The 16979-nt window shown below is 45.4% G+C and overlaps 1 protein-coding gene across 1 annotated transcript in view; it reads left to right on the forward strand.

Annotated features, from left to right (window-relative positions):
- Positions 1–16979, forward strand: part of VAT1L (vesicle amine transport 1 like) — a 142330-nt gene that overhangs the window by 74729 nt on the left and 50622 nt on the right. The gene's annotated exons all lie outside the window — the stretch shown is intronic.

The raw sequence follows: 16979 nt of genomic DNA on the forward strand, positions 1-16979 counted from the left end.
TGTATGATTCACCGTTATAAGAGAGCATGTACGTTGTTACAGTGACATCTATATTGTCACCTTGTGGGTATATAAGAGATCAAGGTCAGGGCCAACAATGGCACAGAGCTAAAGGATTTGTGTGCTAAGCCCGGATGCTTGGGGCCCCTGTGAGATGTTGTCGTCCTGGGCATTGTAATGATTGATGAATTGTTGCATCTAGCGTTAGACTGAGTCTTTTCATTAATTGGCCAAAAGTTCTAGTATTTGAAAGCATTCCTCAATCGTGAAAAAATTAAGTACTCTTAGTGCAGCCCTTAAGGATACTCAAGTGTGGACTGGCTGTATTGGTTCAGGTGAGATGTGCTTGGAGGAGGCAGGGTCTAGAAAAATCCTTCAGGACAGGCAAGTTTTGGACATTTGGGAATCCAGTCATGGTAGCTGCCTATGAGGAGAAAACGAAGAGATGTGGCCTAGGTTTCAAGAGATATTTCACTAAGAAATCTTCCTAAATCAGGATGTCATAACCTTGGCTTCAGGGAGCCATGAAACCCCTGAGGAATATTTTTAAATATGTGAGAATGTGTGTTTCTGTTCTTTTGTTCTTTGCATTTTGCATGGGTACCTTACACAGTACAAGTATTTTTTTTTTGTATTTTTGGTAGTCACAAATGCCTTTGGAAAATCTAACAAACATGAAGTTCTGTTGAACAGCTAGTGGTGTCCTCCGGGTATGAAAGCTGGTGTGCTATTTGCCTAATGGACTAGGTTAGCCAAAATCCAGTGGCTTCCCTAAGCACAGATATCCCCAAAAAAGCTTTGTGGGGTCACTGTGTCATCAAATATGACTGGTCCTGGATCCGTGGACCAGGAGTGTGACTATACATGCTTCTCTGATACTGCAAGTATCATGAATGGTCTTAAAAATTCCAACCACCAAAAACTCTTGTTTCTTATGATAACAGAAATACAAACTCATTATGGGAAACTCCTTAATTAACCAAAACACGAGGAGAAAATGAACTGTAATTACACATTCCAGAGATGGGTAACATTGTTAACATTTTGGTTTGCTTCCTTCCAGTCTTTTTTCTATTACAGATCCCCACTATGATTCAATCTATTGCTAAATCAAATCAGATAATCATGTGTTCCTTCTGCTCTGTAGTTTCCAAGATGGTTAGCCTCTCATTCTACTTTTCTTGAAAATGTTTTTAATTGAATGATTCAACCATCCACATAGTATTCACTGTGGTATCTCAGTGCAAGAGAGTATGGCCAGACTACACGGTTACCGGGTTCTCAGTGGTCAGGGAGGAGAGAAAACCGGGGATAGTCAAGACCAACGATAAGAGATTAACTTGACCAAACATTAGATTAACTTGGCAAAGAAGGGGGATTATCCTTAAACTCTGTGCTCAAAATGGACCCAACAAATCTGGTAACATTTAAACAAAGGTTGAAATCCAAGAGGGATCCAGTTGGCCCAGTGGTTCCTTGTTCTAGTACTTGAAATCGTCCTTGGTTACAATGGTAATTGAATCACCAAATAGGTATTGAATAACTGCTATGTGCACAGTGTAGATGCTGGGGATGCAGAGGTGAACAGATGGCCAAGATCCCTGGGCTTCTTGGAGCTTACATTCAGTGGGCTGGGGAGGGGCAGAAGATACTGAAGTCAACAAAACTACGCAAGGTGTTCACCAACTGTAATAAGTTCTTGGAAAGAGTTAAATTAGGGTATAAGTTGGCAAGTAAGTGGAGAGGGGAGGCAGTTTGCACAGAGCAGTGTTTTTCAACCTCTTTTTCTTTTTTTTTTTTTTTTTTTTTTAAGATTTTATTTTTTCCTTTTTCTCCCCAAAGCCCCCCGGTACATAGTTGTGTATTCTTCGTTGTGGGTTCCTCTAGTTGTGGCATGTGGGACGCTGCCTCAGCGTGGTCTGACGAGCAGTGCCATGTCCGCGCCCAGGATTCGAACCGACGAAACACTGGGCCGCCTGCAGCGGAGCGCGCGAACTTAACCACTCGGCCACGGGGCCAGCCCCTCAACCTCTTTTTCATTATTACCCTCCTAAGGAGTCTTTCTAGACTTTTGTTCCTATGAAAATTTCCCACCCCATGAAATTTAGTACCATAGGTTTATCATCTATCTATCTGTATTTGTTTTTCTACCTACCTATCATCTATTTATCTATCTTTTTGTGTCTTGTATGTAGATTTGTGCTTTGTACATTAAAAGAGTAATATTGGGGCCGACCTGGTGGTGCAGGGGTTAAGTGCGCATGTTCTGCTTCGGCGGCCCGGGGTTCACCAATTCGGATCCCAGGTGCGGACATGGCACCACCGGGCAAGCCATTGCTGTAGTAGGCATCCTACATATAAAGCAGAGGAAGATGGGCATGGATGTTAGCTCAGGGCCAGCCTTCCTCAAGAAAAAGAGGAGGATTGATGGCAGATGTTAGCTCAGGGCTAATCTTCCTCAAAAAAAAAAAGGAGTAATATTTTTTCATCCTCCACAACCAATTTTTACCCCTTCAGGGCTGGTCTTGCCCCCATTGAGAACACATGCTGGAGACTGACTTTGGAGAAGGAAGGTTAGGTGTCATTTGAGCTGGGACATGAAAGGCAAAAAATGGGAAGAAGAGCATGCAAGGTAGAGAGACCCTCAAAAGCAGAGAGGTGAGGAAAGACTGACCTTGGTGGCTTTGAATATATGGCCAGTTCCCTTGTATTGTTGTGAGTGAAGGAGGGGTTGGTGAAAAGAGAGCCGAATAGGTCAGCAGGGGCCAGATGGAAATCTGAAGTTGAGCACTGCTGCCTTCAAAGAAGCCATATTGGTTAGCACAGTCACGGGAAAACAAAAGACTTACAGGTCCCCACACAGCAGGCTAGTCATCCATGGAGCAGAAACAGCCGGCTGCTGCCTGTTTGCCAACAAAAGCATCCACAGCCAGTCATCAGTAACACCCACCAACTTTCTGATGGTTCTTTTCTACAATATTTACAGACATCTCTTTAGAGCTGCAGTTGGGCCAAACTCGGCTATTTATCAAGCCCACACAGCTCTTCTGGGCTTGAAGAGAGCAGAGCATGCTTATGACTTGCAAACCTCAGAAGGAAGGCTAAAATGATTTCTTCCCCTCCCCTTTGGTAAATGATTTCACAAAATTGCTTTTCAGGCCAGCTCTATGACTTCATCTATGGAATATAAAGTCCATAGGGATTAAAGGAACATTTTCTTGGACTCCCTGAGCCTTCAAACTAGAAGGTTTAATAATATCAGAGGCAATTAGGGTTTCTTTTTAGCCATCTGTCTTTGACTTTATTGTAAAGTTAATACCTAAAGCATAGTGGATATGCTGCAGGCTCAGGTTGCCTCCAGAGATTAAATGCGCAGCCGTACATTAAGTGAGAAAGGAGTTAATCTCTCCAAACAGTTCAGAGGTGGGAAAGGGACAGAAACTTGCGTGTGTCAACCAAGCAGCAGTGACATTAGTGAGCAACTGCTATATGCTGGTACTATTTTAGGATGTCAAGTCTACAGAAGGGATGGATCATGTGTTCCCTAACCCTTGAGTTTACGATTTAGTTCCTGGGACAACACTAAGACCTATGAAACAACTCAAGAATAACTCAGTGTTCAATCATGGGGTATTGGTTTCAGGTGCAACTGGATTTGATAACAAGAGTGATATTAAGCAAGGGTGAATGTTCAGAGATGGTTCAAGAATGAGGTGGGGCTTGGGAGAATGGAAGGATATAAATTCTTTGAATGATGTCAGAGTTGAAAAACAAAGTGTTATAGGCAGGAGAGACAGTGTGAACAAAATTGCAGGAGTAGGAGTGAGTATGGCATAGATGGGGTACAGAGGTCTGGGCTACACAAAGCAGACATTGCTGGCTGAGAAGGAGAGGAAATAAGGTTGGTTTGGTCAATGGAGTCAAATCTTGGAGGCCTTTGCTGCCAGGCAGAGTTTGAGTTGACATGCTGGCTGAGGGGATTGCTTTCAAGAGTGTGGCCTAAGGAACATGGCACCATTTGAACTTCCCAATTCCCGGAAGCCCATCCTGGTCCCAAGTATGACACTGGAAAGATACACACCAGGATTAGGTAGCTGTGTCCTCTGATTAAAAAAGCCTTTCCCCATCTGCCATTTAATAGTGCATATGAGCTGAATCGTGTCCCCCCTCAAAGTCATATGTTGAAGCTCTAAGCCCCCAGTACCAGAATATGATTATATTTGGAGATAGGGCCTTTAAAAAGGTAACTAAGTTACAGTGAGGCTTTGGGTAGACCCTAATCCACTCTGACCGGTGTTCTTAGAAGAAGAGGAGATTCGGACACGCAGAGAGACAGCAGGGAGGTACGCATAGAGGAAGGACCGTGTAAAGACACTGCGAAGATGGGCATCTGCAAGCCCAGGAGAGACCCACCCTGCCGACACCTTGATCTCAGACTTCTGGCCCCCAGAACTGGGAGAAAATAAATTTCCGTTGTTTAAGCTGCCCAGTCTGTGGTGTTTTGTTATGGCTGCCCTAGCAGACTGGTACAGGGCTGCACAGAGATCTTGGCAATTTAAAAATCTTCTGTTAAAGGCGTTGTCTGTAGTATTTTACATCATTTACATAAAAGTCTATGACTGCACTCACCAATACGGTACCACTAGCCACATGTGGCTATTTAAAGTAAATTAATTGTCAAGTTAAAAATTCAGTTCTTTAGTTGTACTGGTCACATTTCAAGTGGTCGATAGCCACATGTGACTACTGGCTACCATATTGAACTGTGCAGAGATAGAAGATTCTCATCATTGCAGAAATTCTTTTGGAGCTCGTCTATGAAATGATACCATCCTTCTGTTTGAAGGTAGAAAAAATTTACCTCCCCAGCAATCTGGCATGATTACCTATTAGTATATTATGTTAATTATGCTCGTCCCTGTATATGTCTCTTTGCCTTGGCTGTAGTGAAATTCACTGGCCAAATGCAGTCACTTATTTAAGTGCCTCTAATCCCTCAATATGTGTCCCCCACATTTTAAAATTTTATATATTTTATTTATTTGCTGAGGAAGATTCACCCTGAGCCAACATGCATGCCAATCTTCCTCTATTTTTTAGTATGTGGGCTGCCAGCACAGCATGGCCACGAACAGCAGGTCTGTGCCCGGGAACCTAACCAGGGCTGCCAAAGCGGATCATGCCAAACTTAACCACAAGGCCACAACGGCTGGCCCTGTGCCCTACATTTTTATCTTCTTGTTAATAGTTGTGGTTTAATTATACGTGTGTCTTTCATTCTATGCCACCACAAAACCTACACAGAGGGTCCAACCCAGTGGTTCAGCAGTTAAGTGCACACATTCCGCTTCAGCGGTTCACTGGTTCGGATCCCAGGTGTGGACATGGCACCGCTTGTCAGGCCATGCTGAGGTAGGCGTCCCACATATAAAGTAGAGGAGGATGGGCACAGAAGAGGAGGAAGACTAGCTCAGGGCCAGTCTTCCTCAGCAAAAAGAGGACAATTGGCAGCAGATGTTAGCTCAGGGCTAATTTTCCTCAAAAAAAACAAAAAAAACCTACACAGAGATAGGTCTGTCTAAAAGAATAAGTGAAGGAAAAATAATGTGATGCTGAACTTGTCCCAGAGCAAGAGGGTGACTTGAAAAAAGGAAGATTAACGTTGAACACCAGCAACAGGGACGGTGAAATGACCCAAGAGACAAGGCTGGGTCGGGATGTGATGGTCAGTTTTAAAGAAGCCACAGGCTTCAACCCCAACACAGACTGGGAAATTAAGAGAGGATGAAGCCAGGCATCTGAAACAGATGCCTAAACCCAAACTAAGAGACAAAGACTCAAGGAGAAACTGTGGAAAGTCTCACTTAATTATGGCAGATCGCAACTGGCTGGCACAGACCTTTAAAGATTTAGAAGCTCCATCCGAGGCACAGTTGGGGTGGGGAAACTATTTTAAAAGCATCACCCGAAAGCAGTCAATATGTGTTCTATCCATGTGCACATTGGTTTGGAGGATGGACTGGGAGCAACTAGTTTGGCCAGGAAGCCATTACAGATTTTGAAGCATGGATAGGTACTCCCCAGCAAAAGTGGGGGCAGTGGAATGGGAGAGAATGAGTGAACCTGAGTCATTGTAAAGGATGGAAATCAGAAATAAAGGACAAAGGAGAAGCAAGAGTCAGAGATGACCAATGGTTTTTTAACCTGAGACCAGGAGTTGGGGTGCCAGCGATACCATTGTGGTTAGCAGTGATGGACACTGCCGTGCGAAAATTGATGAGCTCACATGTGAGTTTGGTTTAAGGTGATGGTAGAACTTGCAGGTGGAGATGTCCACAGGCAATTCAAACCCACAATTACATGGAGGTGAGAGAAGAGGGCTGGGGAATTACTACCAGAACCATTTCTAGAGAATTTACTAGGTACCAGGCATTGTTCTAAGTGTTTTGCATGTATTAACTCATTTAAACTCTCCAACAACCCCAACAACTATTGTCCCATCCAACAGGTCACAAAAATGAGGCTCTGGGGAAGTTATACTTGCCCAAAGTCCCTGCTTGTAATTGAATTTAGTGGAAATTTGAACCCCAGGTAAGTCTGATGCATAGAAGTTATTGAAAAAATGGCAATGAATAAACTCACTGAACAAAAGAATGAGTAAAATCATTGTATTAGCAAACACTTAGCATAGCCTGCCTCTATGTGCCAAGGACTTTCCCAAGCATTTTCCATGAATTAACTCATTTAATCCCCACAGTAACTGAGAGGTGGGTACTGTTACTATCACTGTGATACAGATAAGGAAATGGACTTATAGAGAGACGAAGTCAGCTACCCAACGTCACATAGCTGGGACGTGGCAAAGCTGACATTCAGACCAAGACAGTCTGGCTCTCGAGTCCATTCCATGGGCATTAACTTCTTTACTCACAAGGAAGAAGGCAAGACCAGAATCCTTGCATCTCCCACCCTCCACAGCGGGCGAAAAACGAGGCGTCCTCAGACAGGGCAGTGGGAAAGGGACACTATGACCATCTGACAGGCCATTAGTGTCACTGCTGCTGACAAGTCAGGAAGTACATAGAGGAAAAGCCTTTGGCTTTGGCCGGGGGGGTCATTGTTGACCTTTTAGAAAGCTCTTTCAGTAGAATGATGAGGGCAGAAGTCTGAATGCAGAGGGTCAGGAAGGGAATGCGTGGGTGGGAGAGGCTGACAGCCAGTATAAGCCTCCCATTTGGTGCTGAGCAGAACAAAAGCCTGGAAAATAGCCAGGAGGAGCAGGGTCCACGGAAGGACTGTTTAGAGGTGAATTTGTGGTTGCCTGGGGCGGCGGGCTTGGGGAGAAATGCCAAGGGACTGCCAATGGGTGCAGTGTCTCTGTTTGGAGGGATAAAAATGTTTTAAAATTAATGGTGGTGATGGTTGCACAGCTCTGTGAATATACTGAAAACCAATGCATTGTACACTTTAAATGAGTGAATTGGGTGGTATGTAATTTATATCTCAATAAAGCTGTTATATTGAGAGAGAGAGAGAGAAAGAGAGAGAGATAGGCTCTCTAAAGTTGGGATAAGGGGACTTAGGAGATGGGAGGAGGTACAGTTTGGGAAGTCAGATCCCTGTCTTTATAATATCCTAGCTGGGAGATCTTGTAAAACCATCCATTCAGCCTGGTCCATTCTCTCAGTTTTCAGATGAGGAAACTGAGGCTCCAGAAGCGACTGCTATGTTTGCTTCATGTTCCTTACCTTCATTTTTTCTTTGCTGCGTGTCCTCCTTTCTCTTAAGTGGAATCCCAGACTTTTCAGTTCAACATAATCACTGCCCCCTCCTCCCCCCGCCCCTAACACATTCCCAATTTCCCTGCACATGTTCCCAGCATGCCCAGGCCATGCGTGTTTTCTGCAGCTCAAAATATCAGCACCATCATTCCCCCAAGCCCTGCCAAGGACCTGCCCTCAACCTCGCTCTGATGCATCCAACAGATCAAACAAGTTGAGCCACGGCTCTTGCTCAGCTTCTTCATCTGTGGTGAATAATGGCCCCCTCAGGATGTCCACATCCCTGAAATCTTTGAATGTGTTACCATATGTGGCAAAAGGGACCTTGTGTGTGTGATTAAGCTAAAGACTCTGAGATGAGGAGATTACCCTGGATTATTTGGGTGGACCTGATGCAGTCACAAGAGTCCTTAAGAGAGGGAGGCCAGAGAACAGAGTCAGAGAACGTGATGTGACAAAGGAAGCAGAGGGAGAAAAGGGTGTGATGTGGGGCCACAAGCCAAGGAAGGCAGGTGGCCTCTAGAAGTTGGCAAGGCGGAAACAGGTTCTCCTCTAGAGCCTTCAGAAGGAGCCAGTCCTGCCGACCCCTTGATTTTTAATGCAGAGACCCATTTCAGGCTTCTGACCTGCAGAACTGTAAGAGAATAAATTTGTATTGTGTTAAGCTGCAAAGTTTGTGGTTATTTGTCATAGCAGCAATTGGAAATTAACTCATCATCCATTCAACAAATACAGAGCCTGGGTTTTGAAAACACACTTGCAAGGGAGAAGCCCTGGGTCTGCACTCAAGGAGCAGCCAGGGTGGCAGAAGTGAACAGCCAAACCGTTACCTAAGTGGGAAGTGACCTGAAGGAAGAGAGCTGGATGGGGGTGTGACCTATGCATGCGCCACAGCCTGGGCAAACGCCTGCAAGCTGGAGAGATGGAAGTTGGCACATCCAAGCCCAGAAAAAAGGTGCATCCAGCTGAGCACAGAGTGAGAGGAGGGGACAGGAAACCCGGTGAGGTAGAAACTCCCTCCAATTACCCATCACTCCAGCCTCACTGGACCATCGTGGTTCTTCAAAAACCTGAGTGTCTGTTGCCTCCTTGCCTTATTCATTCTGTTATCTCTGTCTGCATGCCTGTCTCTCATCCTTGTCCTCCTGAAGAATACATGCTCACCTTCAAGCCTCGTGAATCATGTTGGCTCCTCTGCAAAAACATTCCTAACATCCTCAAATCCTGCCGTGACCCCAAACCCAGATTAAGAAATCCTGCTTTCAGGTCCCATAGATTTGCCTCCATCATTGCCATGTTCATGGACAGTTACCTGTGAAAATGGAGAAAATAATGGTACCTTCCATCAGTTCCTAATTAGAGGAATTAAATGACCTAATGTACAAAAGGTGCTTGACCTAATGCTTGACAGATAGTAAGTGCTCACTAGCTGTTATTCTTACAGCACATTGCAGATGTTGAGATCTTTGAGGCCAGGGACTCTTAGGCAAGATGCCATGCAAGGACTACACAGGATGTGCCAGGCAGAAGATTTCTGGGGCCTCAGGGCAGGTGTTTCCATTAGCCTGGGACAGCATCTGCCATCCAGGCCCTAATCAGACAATTTCATCTCCACCAGCGACCACAGCCTGCTGCAGGATTGAGTTATTCACAGCTCAGTGCTCCTTGTTAGAAGTCTGGGAGCTCAGCTCTTAATACGTTTCTGTTATGAAGAAAATGATCGCTCTCGCCTTCACGCCTGTCGTTTGGCTGGAAATACATCACAAAACTGGATTTCCTTGAGAGCCAGGGGCAGAGTCAATGCAGGCTGCTTTTGGCTGCATTTTTGAAAGACCCAGATGAGATTCTGCTGCTTGCAAAGGCTGGAAACGTCTGTTTGCCTTCCAAGTGGATGGAGGAATTACTTTAGATGCCTTGTTTGCAAGGTGGCACCAGAAGGACCATTTTCAAATATTTTCCGAGGTATCTGTACTGATGTATTAATTACAGATTCTGACCTATTCACTAGACCAGATAAGATGGATAGCCGTGTTGTAGACCGAGATCATTTGAACACTAGAACATACATTTAAATCAGAGGATGCGTGAATAAAGGTCATATCCTGGTGGGTGAACATTCCACCTTCTGGAGTCCATCCTCCTCCTTGAGCATCACTCTCCTCCATTGAAAATGGGGCTAGTACCACATTCCCTGTTATTGCAAAGGATTTTATGGTTATTGTGCAATCGATTGAGTCCGTATGTGTTGAACCCTTGTAAACTGTACACGACTTGCCAGTGTGAGGCATATTGTAATGTGCAGGAGCAGCTCCAGTCAGACGGGACATGCCTTTGAACGGGAGACTGGCTCATTGGGTTTCTTAACCTTCCCACTTCTTGGCTGTTTGGCCTCTAACGCTTCATTTCTCTGAGCTTCCTTTTCCTCACCTATAAAACACGAACCGACCCTCTTTCCCAGAGTGGTTGTGTATTCCTTTCCTAGGGCTCCTGTAACAGCACAAACCCAATGGCTTCAAACAACAGAAATTTATAGTCTCATCGTTCTGGAGGCCAGAAGTCCAGAATCAAGGTGTCAGCAGGATTAGTTCCTTCTGAGGGTTGTGAGGGAGAATCTATTCCAGCCTCTCCCCTCGCTTCTGGCGGTTTGCTGGCAATCTCAAGTGTTCCTTGGCGTGTAGAAGCAGCACCCCAGTCTCTGCCTTCATCTTCACATGGGGTTCGCTCTGTGCGAGGGTCTGTCTCCAAATTTCCCCTTCCTGTAAGGACACCATCATATTGGATTAGGGCCCATCCTACTCCAGTATGACTTCTTCTTAACTAATTACATCTGCAATGAGCCTCTTTCTAAATAAAGTCACATTCAGAGATTCTAGAGGTTAGGTTTTCAGCATATGAATTTATGGGGAACGGGGCGGGGGGACACAATTCAATCCATAACAAATGGTGAGTCAGATAAGATCAAAAAGGGCAAATATTTGATGAACTCTAAAGGGCTGAAGAGACAAGGTGTAGCATTAGGGTTAAAGGGGCAGGCTCCAAAATGGGTTCGGGTCCTCCTTCTTCCAGTGGTAGCTGGGAGTCCCTGGGAAAGATACTTCACGTCTTCTGGGCCTTGATTTCTTCATCTGTGAGATGGGCATGATAGCAGGGCCTACTCTCTGGGGTTGTTGCGACAATGTCCTGAGACAAGATGGGAAAGCTCTTGGGGCACACCCTGGCACACGTGAAAGTCAGCCTCTGTGTCACCTCGGAAGGGGCGGTGGGGGTGGGGGCCTGTCTTTCTGTCTCTTGCAGTTGAATCTCCAGGGCTGGTTTCCTTCTCGATTTGCCATGGCTGTGATGCGAACAGGCCTGCTGGCGTGCTTGCCTTGTGCTTTTCTTCGTTTCTAAAGGCATCTGTGGGAGCTGCTTCATGGAACAGAAGCTCTGAGCAGCACAAATGATAAACACATGCTGCTGTTTGGATCTTCCGATCCTCCAACCATCTAGTCTCTGATGACTAAACTGTCAGCTTGTTGTGGGAGGTGCTGCCAGCAAAGTACCATGCTCTGGGAGTCATTTAATAAACCTGAAGTGAGCAGCTGCGTGTGGAGCCCTGGACAAGTGACAGAGTGACAATGGTGGCTAACGTTTGATGTTTACACTGAGCCAGGCACATGCATTGGCTCATCTAGACTCACAGAAGTCCTGTAAGGAACTATTGTTTCCCCATTTTACAGATGAAGAGACTGAGGGTCAGAGAGAGGGATAAGAGGCCTGGACGAGCTCACACAGCCCAGAAGTGGTAGAGCCAAAACTCGACTCTTGGGTTGGCTCTCTCCTGAAACCGTGCTCGTAACCAAGGACCACCCGCTCTAGGAGTGAGGATGACTTTGTTCCAGGCCCTTCACCCTGCTTGTCCCATCCCCCGACTTGGAGGCATCCTGGTTCAGAGAAAGAAGACTGGTTTTCAAGACCCTGGTTCATCTGTCCCTGACTTTTATGATTGCAAGCAGGTGATTTTGAGTAGCAAGCCTTAGTTGTCTGCATCTGTAACATGGGGCTGATAACCCCTGCTCTTCCTGCCAGTATTAAAGTCTGTTGTGAGCCATGCGGGCATGCTGTATAGAAATGCCTCAGAATGGGTGCTTAATTCAGCTTTAGTTAATTCCTTCCTTTCCACTTCTCTTCCCAAACATGTGTTTTTCATACTTTTCATAGCTTCCTTAGCACATTCACATGCATTATCAGCGAGTTCACTCAACAAACGCGAATTGGGTGAGGATGGGGATGTGGTGATTAAGCTGGCAGTCACGTGATGCTCACCTCCGCCCTCTGGGGTTGGTGTAGTTAGGCCCATGTTTCAGGTGAGAAGACTGAGGCAAGGGAAGCTGATGCTTCCTCCAAGACACAAACTCTAAGTGGCAGCACAAATTCCCATGACTCCAAGGTTGGTACTTGTGCCTTGCCACTTCCCACTCCACCTTGCCCCAGTGGCTACAAATTATGTACTGGTTGGGTTCTAATTTCACTGCACTTTTATTGGTCTGTGATTGGACTTGCTCCAAATGATCACCTTTACCATCCAGGCCACCGTGCAAGGCTGTGCTGGAAAGCGTAGAGGTGACTATTCAAAGAGGCTGCACCCCACCATCCGCCTTCTATCTGCACAGCATTTTACTTCCTTTGTAGGAATCAAGCCCCATGGTAAACCGACAGAGATAGGCAGGACAGAAGGTGCTGTGCCCATTATACAGATTTTTAAAAAGAAAGACCGAGCAAGGTAATTTGTACAAGGGCGTAGAACTGGGAATCCCAGCCAGGTTTCTTATTCTGGAGCTCATATGTGTTTGTGAGTATGTGTGTGCGTTTGTGTGTATATGTGTTTGAGTACGTGTTTGTATGTATATGTATATTTTTGAGTATGTATGTGTGTTTGTGTGTGTATGTGTTTGAGTACGTGTTTGTTTATATGTATATGCATATTTGTGAGTATTGGGTGTGTTTGTGTGTATATATGTGTTCGTGTGGGTATGCTTTGCTTATGTGTTTGTTTTGCCTTTTCCCCCAGAAATTAATTCTTTCTTGCAATTAAAAGAATGATATAGGGGCCGGCCCAGTGGCCTGGTGGTTCAGTTTGGCATGCTGTGCTTCGGCAGCCCAGGCTGGTTCCCAGGCACGGACCTACACCATTCATCGTTGGCCATGCAGTGGCAGCAAGCCACATACAAATTAGAGGAAGATTGGCAGCAGATGTTAGCTCAGGGCAAATCTTCCTCAGCAAAAAAGGAAAAAGAATTTGAGGCAGAATCAAGAAGTAAAGAGCATCAGCTAAGAGGAGATGCCTGAAGTCTTTCTCACTGTCTTTTTTTTTTTTTTTGCCAAGATTCTAACATTAATTTTCACATTTAAGAATTTGAGGGAGCCGGCCCCATGGCCGAGTGGTTAGGTTTGCACACTCTGCTTTGGCAACCCAGGGTTTCACTGGTTTTCATCCTTGGCACAGACCTAGCACTACTCATCAAGCCATGCTGAGGCAGCGTCCCACATAGCAGGACTAGAAGGACCTACAACTAGAATATACAACTGTGTACTGGGGGTGCTTTGGGGAGAAGAAGAAGAAAAAAAGAAAGAAGATTGGCAACAGATGTTAGCTCAGGTGCCAATCTTTAAAAAAGAAAGAATTTGACAGCAGGTTTTTTCAGACCTTCCTTGGAGGAAGATTCTGAGAGCAAATATGAAGTAGGCCCTCCTACCCCTGCTGAGATCATTTTTCTGTTTAGATCAATTTTTATATTGTCTTCCTGCTTCTGGTTTCCACCTGGCGGCCATTTTTCAGTGGCCTCTGTTGTCCTGTTGTTCACAGGTTGGCTTTCTTTGTTCTATTTTCTAGGTTGGCAGGTCTCTCTGCATCGTTCTTCTCTGTTTATATCATTAGATGCAATTTAGGTTTGTTGTGTTACAGGATCTTCCCTCAATGCCTTGCAAGTATGACTCACTCTCTGTAACTTTCATCACCTATGTTTGTGCTTCCTCTAAAGTGTTTACAAGCTTATCTCGGACCTGCAGGATTGAGAAATATGCCTTTAAAAAAGTCGTTAAAGATAGTCAATAGCTGTAGCCACCGCTTCTCTCATTGACATTCCGAGCATTTTGTTGGACCTAGCAGGTCCGGGCTTATATTTACTAAGGTTTAATCTTTTACTTTTCCTTGCCTGTTGTTTGAGTTTCTTCTCACCATCACTTTTGTGATTTTAGGATGGCCTGGGCTCACATCGGGAATTCTCTTTGTCATCTTCCCCTCACAATGAGTATTGAATGAATGGCTCTTCCCAGATGTGCTAAACTGTTCTTTCAAGTGCTTTCTTTATTCACTCTTCAAAAAGTTTATTGATACCTGATCTGTGCTAGGGGATGCTGTGAGATGAAGAAAACAACAACCCACTGTCTTAGTGTCCAGGGTCTGGAGGGGAAATGTGTGATATGTAAATCCATCAATTCCACTACAAAATCATTCCCTTGGGAACAAAGCATGAATGACTAGGTCTGGGGGGAACCAGACAAGGCTTCAAAGAGGAGGTCACACTTGAGTTTATCCTCCATCACTCGGCCACTTCCTACTTATCACTGTGGGTATCACAACAGGACAGTCATGTGATTGATGGACAGATGTCAACAGAATTGGTTAGAGGATGTCTTAGGCTGGGATCCCCTCAAAGCAGAGCCTGGGATGCAGGCTTATGTGGAAGAATTTATGTGAGAAGTGATCTCAGGGAGGGAAAGTGAGGGAGAGGGAGAGCATTCAGGAAATGAAAAAAGGATGTATTATCAAAGGCAGCTCCTGTGATAATAAGCGGTTTCCAGCTGTATAATTCCAAGACCCTGAGGTGCTCCCAGAGGAGCCACTCTTAGGAGAAGGGAGTCAGGGTGCACTGGCAAGACTGGATTGACAGGCAGAGGCAGCATGCAGGCATGGAAAGATTCAGAGTCCCAGTGATGTGGGTTCAAATCCTATCTCCTCCACCAACAAGATGTGTCATCTTGGACAACTGACGGAATCTCTTTGAGCCTTCATCTCCTTACCTGCCAAAGTCAGTTTGGTTGTGCGCAGGTTACATGACAAAATACAGAGAGAGTGCTCAATTCTTGGGGAGACTTAGGAAGTGCATCTCAGAACTGTCTTCTTGGGAAACCAAAGGAGGAAGCATTGTCATTGACTGTCGTTCCCCATTAGTCAAGATGGCTCTACAGGTACCGACTTCCCGGTATGTCTGGGCTGTGCATGCATGTGAGTGGGCTCCCCCGTTCTCACATCAAGGATGCCTCAGGGTGAAGCACAGGTACAGGTAGGACCTGAGGCACTGTCAGGTTGCACTTGCACAAAGTTGGCCAACATCTTTGCAGTCCCAGCAGCAGTAGCTAGAATATGATGGGGACCCAGAAGATTGAAAGTGGCGTGCAAGAGGTGTCCAATACAGTGGATATAAGTTTCTCTAGTGGAATAAGATATAGAGGCCCATAAAGTGGTACATCTTGTGAGAGGCAGCACAGAAAGCTCCCAGATGGAGGTACACAGTGATATCCTGGTAATTGTTTTAACAACTGGCCCTGGAAAAGAAAGCCCTGATATGTAGCGTTTGCCAATATCCATAGTGTGAATACTCCCACCATGACCAATATCCAGTCACCAGTATGTCATCTCTGAATGCACAGCTGGGAAAAGACACACACAATCGGCTGTGGGAGCTAGCTCCCCTGAGGACAGATTCCCTGCCTGGCCCCAAGTTCCACGGGATTAGCTGATGATATGATCGCTTGGAGGGTGGATCCCACCAGGCATAGAGCTCACTTTTGCTCTTCTCCTGTGTGGAGAAACCTGGCTTTGTGCCTGCTTGATGACCCGGTGCAATATAACTGGAAGAAACAATCTCAGAACATTCCAGAATGTTCCTGTGAGACTGTAAAATCAATATCCAGGCAGAACCCCCCCGCCTCAGCAGCATCGGTCCTCAGGCCTACATAAGGTCCATTTCTGCATGATTCTTTAGGCCTCTGTTTAGCTCTCATTCCTTGAATACCCACCCCTCTAGCTCAAGTCCCTTTTGTGTGCTCCGCAGCACTCTGGACTGAGATATGTTGTCCCTCTCTGTCCATTTTCCCCACCAAACCTTGAGCTTCCTAAAGGCAAGGGCCGATGTTGTGTTTAGTTTTATATTCCCAGTATTTAATTTACTAACACAGTGCCTGAAATGTTAATTCTTCTCCTCCCCTCCCCATCAAGGAGGAGTCCTGAGTAGTGCCAAGTGCTGTGTTTGCCCCTGAATTTAGGTCTACGAAAAGCAGAAGCCCATGGCTGTGCTTCTCACCGTGGACCATGAGAGAGAGCAATCTCATCCTTGCTCAGTGCCTGTTTAGAGAGAATGGTCATAAAAGCATAGAGGAGCAATGAAAGATTGGAGTAACAGCTTCCATCAACAGTAGAAAAGCCATCAGAAGGCTCTCTGTGATTAACTGTTAAGTGAAAGGCCCAGATATAGGAGCTGTTGGAGTTCAGAAAAAGCCGAGAACGCTTAAGGAAGCTGCAGAAAGGTAGGTGGTCATCATCTGACAGTGATGACCTTTCAATGGCTTAAAACACTAAAAGGAAAGGAGAATTGACAGGGAAGCAAGGAGAAACAGAAGATGCATGCAAAGGATGATGATAATAATGATATGTAATCATTGTCATCAACACACATTGAGCACTTGCTACATACTGGCCATAGTCCTAAGTACTATATGTGCACCATATTTCACTTAATCCTCACAATAACCATAGGAAGTAGATGGGATTATTTATTCCTGTTTCACAAGAAGGAAAACAAGGCACAGAGTGTTACCGAAAATTCGGTCTGTGAACTCGGTGCCAATCCAAATAATGACAGCAGAGTTTCGGGTGAAAAGGAAAAAAAGCAGTTTTATTATTTTCTTTGCCAGGCAAAGGAAGTACCAGCCAGCTAATGCCTTAGGAACTGCTGGCTCCCTGTTAAGAAGTGGGTAAAGGGTTTTAAGGATTTTCTGCTTGTAGGGAGGGGAGCCTGTAACCTGGCTGGTCAGCGTTTTCCCATCAGCCTGCATTTGGCCTTGTGAGGCTATTTGTAGGGAGGAGGATGGTGAGATAAGAGAATCTGCAGGTGGCTGTCCTTGGTTGTCTCCCTCTGTGGTGGGTGGTGGATTCTG

The sequence above is a fragment of the Equus przewalskii genome, chromosome 3 (genome assembly GCF_037783145.1).
Source record: "Equus przewalskii isolate Varuska chromosome 3, EquPr2, whole genome shotgun sequence".
Classification (NCBI taxonomy): domain Eukaryota; kingdom Metazoa; phylum Chordata; class Mammalia; order Perissodactyla; family Equidae; genus Equus; species Equus przewalskii.